The sequence below is a fragment of the Balaenoptera borealis genome (genome assembly GCF_965194805.1).
Source record: "Balaenoptera borealis genome assembly, chromosome: 3".
Taxonomy (NCBI): Eukaryota; Metazoa; Chordata; class Mammalia; order Artiodactyla; family Balaenopteridae; genus Balaenoptera; species Balaenoptera borealis.
Window position 1 is genome coordinate 31,177,560 of NC_138866.1, and position 6,584 is coordinate 31,184,143.

At 39.1% G+C, this 6,584-nt stretch overlaps 1 protein-coding gene across 2 annotated transcripts in view; it reads left to right on the forward strand.

The window, feature by feature from the left end:
* The first annotated feature begins 344 nt into the window (after window positions 1-344).
* Window positions 345-6,584, forward strand: part of LOC309625181 (disintegrin and metalloproteinase domain-containing protein 20-like) — a 34,619-nt gene continuing 28,379 nt past the window's right edge. For both annotated transcript variants that reach the window (XM_082384335.1, XM_082384336.1), the window contains exon 1: window positions 345-828. The gene's annotated coding sequence lies outside the window, so the exon portion shown is untranslated. The remainder of the gene's footprint in view (window positions 829-6,584) is intronic.

Below are 6,584 nucleotides of genomic sequence, written 5' to 3' on the forward strand. Positions count from 1 at the left end.
GGTAGGTGTCTGGAAACCAAGAGCTTCTTAGGCTGTAGACGAATGACTTGGGTGCAGCTGTCGGCCAGCCCGCGGGACACGTCGAAGGCTCCACGTGCGCTGGGGGCGTTGGAGGCCTTCCAGGGAAGCACCACGTGGGAGACCAAGTGCCAGGTGGGCTGGGTTTGCGAGGAGCCCGCGGGGGGCCTGGAGTACCTGGAGCCTGAGCCGCAGGAGGGCGCCCAGCAGCAGGCACCCGGCCCACACCGCTTTCCACGATGCGGCCCTTCGGAGAGCTTGGGTGCAGCTGTCAGCGGCGCTAGGAAGGTGGGTGTTGGAGACTTGAGTCTGAAACTCTGCTTCCGAGGCAAATCCTCTTCCAAGGCGGGAACCCAGCCTCCTGGGTTCGGCGGCCGCCGCCCCGCCCCAAAGAAAAAGGGCGGTTCCTCAGTGTTGGTTCGTCATAAGGAACTGGCGCCAGGGTTCCAGGGTCTGGAAGCTGGCCACAGAGAGGCTTAAGGGAAAAAGCAGAGTGAGAACAAGAGGGAACTGAGCAGGCAACCACTGGGCTTGGAGGGGAGGAGTGAGAGGGTGTACAGTAGAGGAGAGACAGCAGCCAGCAAAACGGTGCACTGGGGTGATGGGAATTCAATTCAGAAGAGAGAAATTTAGGGAATCTTAGCACTCTGGAACCAGAGGCTATGGAAATTGAGAGCCCAAGCCTGGTTCACTTCTTGGTGTCGGTCCTGAACAAAAAGGCAAAACTAAACTTTCATTAACTTGTTTCCACTGTGGGCTGATAAAAGTTTGCTAAAGCCAGCAGCTGGTTGTCCCTAAAAGCGATATACTGTAAGTGGGCTTCCGTGAGGAAGACTAAGAGGGTGTTGCTGCATTTTTGCTAAACTCCTGCAGTAGATAGTGAAGTGTGTGTGTGTGTGTGTGTGTGTGAGTGTGAGAGAGAGAGAGAGAGAGTTAGAGACTGCCAATACTTTAATACAGTATCATTTTTTCACCCGTTTAAATTTTTATTTTAATAAGACAGCTTTATTGCAGTTTATTTAATCTATAATAAACTGCACATACTTAAATTGTGTAACAAGCTAAATTTTGACATATGTGTACACCCCTGAAACCTTCACCATTATTTGCTTATCTGTTTTCCTGTTGATGAACATTTGGTTTGTTTCTAGTTTGAGGCTATTACAAATGAAGCTGCTGTGAGCCTTCATGTATAAATCTTTGTATGAACCTGATCTTTCTTTTCTCTTGGGTAAAAACTTGGGAGTGGATAAAGTGTATGTTCACATCTTTTGCCTATTTCTTGAGGAGTTGTTTCTTTTCTTACTGAGTTTTGAGTTTTTTATATATTTTGAATAGTCCTTTAGCAAATATATGTTTTGAAAATATTTTATCCCAATCTGTGGCTTGTCTCTTCATTCTCTTAATAAAATATTTTAAAGAGAAGTTTGTAGTTTTGATGAAGTTCAACTTATCAATTTGTTTTTTATGGATTTTGCATTCTCTGCCATATCTAAGAAATCTTTGCTTAACCCTAGGCCCTATGTTTAAAAGATTTCTCCTAAAAAGGAAAAAAAAAAATTCTCCTCTGTTTACTTTTAGAAGTTTTATAGTCTTCGGTTTTACATGTTGGACTGTGGTCTATTTTGGACTAATTTTTGTATGTGGTTCCAGGTATGAAAGTAAGTTCTTTTGTGTTCCATTCAGTTGTTCCAGCACTCTATGTAAAAAGACTATCCTTTCTCCAGTGATTTACCTTTGTACACTTGTCAAAAATCTGTTGCCAAATTTGTGTGCGTGTATTTCTAGTCTTTCTATTCTCTTCTATTGATCTGTCTATTGTTACGCAAATAACCCACTGTTTTGAGACTGTAACTTTATCTGTCTTGAAATCAGAAAGTGGTAGTCCTCCAACTTTTTCTTCTTTTTCAAAGTGGATTGGCTATTCTAGATCTTTTGCATTTCTATTTGAATTTTAGAATCAGTTTGTCAAATTCTACAAGTAAAACCTTCTGATTGATCATTCTGGGGAAAATTGACATCTTAATGATGTTAATTATTCAGATCAGTGAATAAGATCTCACCACTTATTTAGGTTGGTGTTAATTTCTCTCAGTGATGTTTATAGTTTTAAGTTACAGGTTTTCTACAGCTTTTGTCAGAATTATTGCTAAGTACTTAATTTTTTTTTTTGCTGTGTAATAGTATTCTTTAAAAATTTTAATTTCCAGTTGTTCATTGCTAGTATATAAAAATAGAATTGACTGCTGCATATTCATCTTAAGTCCTTTGAGCTTGTTAAACTCATTAGTACCTTTTTTTATAGATTCCCTCAGGTTTCTACATAGACATCTATAAATGTCACCTATAAATAAAGACAATTTTAAATCTTCCTTTCTAATCTTGAATCCTTTTATTTCTCTTTCTTGCCTGATTGCACTGGCCAGAACCTCTTGTCTTGTTTCTGATTTTAGGGGGAAGGTATTCAATCTTTTACCATTAAAATCTACTATTAGCTGTAGATTCTTCCATAGATGCCCTTTATCATGTTGAAAAGTTCCCTTCTATTGACAGTTTTCTGGGAGTTATTATTAGGAATGGATGTTGGATTTTGTCAAATGATTTTTCTGATCTATTGATGTGATCAGATTGTTACTGGGCTTTCTCCGGATTCTTGGACAGCAAAAACATAGAAATGAATATCACTCCCAAAAGATTCTTAGGCAAGCAATACTTTTTATTGAAAGGATAGCTTGTGCACAAGGGAGATGGTGAAAGAGTGCCAACTCCCCAAGGATGTTCAGGGAAAGGGTTTTAAAGGCAGTGTGAGGGCGGGGGCCACAGGGTGCCTGATCAGCTTGTGCTCAGTTCTCAGTTTGGTTGGCATCAAAGTGAAGTTTTGAGCGTTATCAGCGTTCTGGTTTCCGTCGGTCTGGGGTCCATGTGCTTGCAGTCAGCAGTTTTCATCGGGTGGGGGTCTGCTTCCTGAAGCAACAACTTAGGAGTGTGTGTCAGGCCTGTATCTCTAGCTTTTAGGGAGCTGGGAGTTCAGTGATTCTGCTGTCTGGTGGATTTATAGTTCCGCTTTTGTCCTTTGGAAACTGTACATACATCAGTGGGACAGAGATAATCTTTTGCTTCTGTGGGTCTCTAGTTGTTGTCTCAAAGACCCAAGCCTTCAGGAGCTTTGTTTTACTGGGCTTGTTAGGCCTGTTTGCTCCAGGCCGTTCCCTAGCTCCTTTTCCAAAACGGCTTTCTCAATGTGATTATTCATTTTAACTTTCTTAATATGGTAACATACATTGATTGATTTTCAGACCAACCCTATATCCATAGGATAAATTTTATTTGATCATGGTGTATTATCCTTTTTATATATTGTTTTTTTAAATAAATTTATTTATTTATTTATTTTTGGCTGCGTTGGGTCTTCGTTGCTGCGTGCGGGCTTTCTCTAGTTGCGACGAGCGGGGGCTACTCTTCGTTGTTGTGCGCGGGCTTCTCATGGCGGTGGCTTCTCTTGTTGCAGAGCACGGGCTCTAGGCACACAGGCTTCAGTAGTAGTGGCACGTGGGCTCAATAGGTGTGGCTTGCGGGCTCTGAAGTGCAGGCTCAGTAGCTGTGGCACACGGGCCTAGTTGCTTCGCGGCGTGTGGGATCTTCCCGGACCAGGGCTCGAACCCGTGTCCCCTGCCTTGGCAGACAGATTCTCAACCACTGTGCCACCAGGGAAGCCCTGTATATTGTTGAATTCAGTTGCTAACATTTTGTTTAGGATTTCGCCATCTATGTTCATGAGGAACATTGATCTGAATTTTTGTATTAATGTATGTTTTAATCTGATTTCCACATCAGGGTAATGCTGGCTGCAAAGAGCTAGTTGGGACATATTTCCTCCTCTTCAGTTTTCTTGGAGAGTTTGTATAGAATTGTTCTCTCTTCTTCCTTATATTTTTGATAGTATTCATAAGTGAAATCAGTGTGGGCCTGGAGTTCTCTTTGTGGGAAAGTTTTAAATTACAGATTCAATTTCCTGAAAAGATACAGAGCTATTTAAGCCATCCATTTTCTCTTGCATTAATTTTCATAGTTTGTGTCTTTCAAGGAGTGTGTCCATTTCATCTCTAAGTTGTCTAATTTGTAGAAAGAAAGTTGTTCATATTACCTTTTATTATCCTTTCAATAACCATAGAATCTGTGACATCATCCTTCAACCATTCCTCATACTGGTAATTTTTGTCGTTCTTTCTCCTGATCAGTATGACTAGAGGTGGATGAATATTATTGGCTTTCTTAAAAAAAAAAAAATCAGCTTTTGTTTTTGTGTGCTTTTTTTTCTTTCTGTTTTTCTGTTTTCTATTTCATTAATTTTCATTCTGATCTTTATTACTTCATTTAATCTATTTGCTTTGGGTTTAATTTGCTGTTCTCTTTCTGGTTTCTTGAGGTGAAAATTGAGATAATTGATTCGAGACCTTTATAATTTCTTTTCTTTTGTTGTTGAGATGTAATTGACATATAACATTGTATTAATTTTAGGTGTTCAACATAATGATATGTGTACATATTGTGAAATGATTACCACAAAAAGTTTAGTTAAGATCCTTCACCACACATAGTTACAGATTTTTTTCTTGTGATGAGAACTTTTGAGATCTACTCTCTTAGCAACTTCCAAATATACAATACAGTGTTGTTAACTATAGTATCCATGCTGTATGTTATATCCCCAGGACTGTTTTATCTTATAATTGGAAGTTTGTATCTTTTGACCCCTTTCACCTATTTTACCCAACCCCCCACCCTTGCCTCTGGCAAATACCAATCTGTTCTCTGTATCAGTGGGTTTGGTTTTAGATTCTACATATAAGTGAGGTCCTGCAATATTTGTCTCTCTCTGTCTGACTTATCCTGGAATAAATCCCACTTGATCATGGTGTATGACATTTTTAATATATTGTTGAATTTGGTTTGCTAATATTTTATTGAGTATTTTTGCATCTATGTTCATTAGAGATATTGGCTTGTAGTTTTCTTTTCTTATAGTGTCCTTGTATGTTTTTGGTATTGGTAATGAGGGCCTTGTAAAATGAGTTTGGAAGTGTTCCTTCCTCTTCTATTTTTGGAAGACTTTGAAAAGAATTGGTATTAATTCTTCTTTAAATGTTTGGTAAAATTCACAGGTGAAAATATCTGGTCCTTGACTTTTCTTTGTTGAGAGGTTCTTTTTTCTTTTTTAACATCTTTATTGGCGTATAATTGTTTTACAATGTTGTGTTAGTTTCTGCTGTATAACATACTGAATCAGCTATATGCATACATACGTCCCCATATCCCCTCCCTCTTGCATCTCCCTCCCACTCTCCCTATCCCACCCTTCTAGATGGTCACAAAGCACCGAGCTGATCTCCCTGTGCTATGCAGCTGCTTCCCACTAGCTATCTATTTTACATTTGTTAGTGTGTATATGTCAATGCTACTCTCTCACTTCGTCCCAGCTTACCCTTCCCCCTCCCCATGTCCTCAAGTCCATTCTCTACGTCTGTGTCTTTATTCCTGTCCTGCCCCTAGGTTCATCAGAACCATTGTTTTTTTTTAGATTCCCTATATATGTGTTAGCAAGTGGTATTTGTTTTTCTCTTTCTGACTTATTTCACTCTGTATGACAGACTCTAGGTCCATCCACCTCACTATAAATAACTCAATTTCATTTCTTTTTATGGCTGAATAATATTCCATTGTATATATGTGCCACATCTTCTTTATCCATTCATCTGTCGATGGACACTTAGGTTGCTTCCATGTCCTGGCTATTGTAAATAGTGCTGCAGTGAACATTGTGGTACATGACTCTTTTTGAATTATGGTTTTCTCAGAGTATATGCCCAGTAGTGGGATAGCTGGGCCATATGGTAGTTCTACTTTTAGTTTTTTAAGGAACCTCCATACTGTTCTCCATAGTGGCTGTGTCGATTTACATTCCCACCAACAGTGCAAGAGGGTTCCCTTTTCTCCACACCCTCTCCAGCATTTATTGTTTGTAGATTTTTTGATGTTGGCCATCCTGACAGGTGTGAGGTGGTACCTCACTGTAGTTTTGATTTGCATTTCTCTAATTAGTGATGTTGAGCATCCTTTCATGTGTTTGTTGGCAATCTGTATATCTTCTTTGGAGAAATGTCTATTTAGTCTTCTGTCCATTTTTGGATTGCGTTGTTTGTTGTCTGATATTGAGCTGCATGAGCTGCTTGTATATTTTGGAGATTAATCCTTTGTCCATTCATTCATTTACAAATATTTTCTCCCATTCTGAGGGTTGTCTTTTCATCTTGTTTATGTTTTCCTTTACTGTGCAAAAGCTTTTAAATTTCATTAGGTCCCATTTGTTTATTTTTGTTTTTATTTCATTTCTCTAAGAGGTGGGTCAAAAAGGATCTTGCTGTGATTTATGTCATACTGTGTTCTGCCTATGTTTTCCTCTAAGAGTTTTATAGTGTCTGGCCTTATATTTAGGTCTTTAATCCATTTTGAGTTTATTTTTGCGTATGGTGTTAGGAAGTGTTCTAATTTCATTCTTTTACATGTAG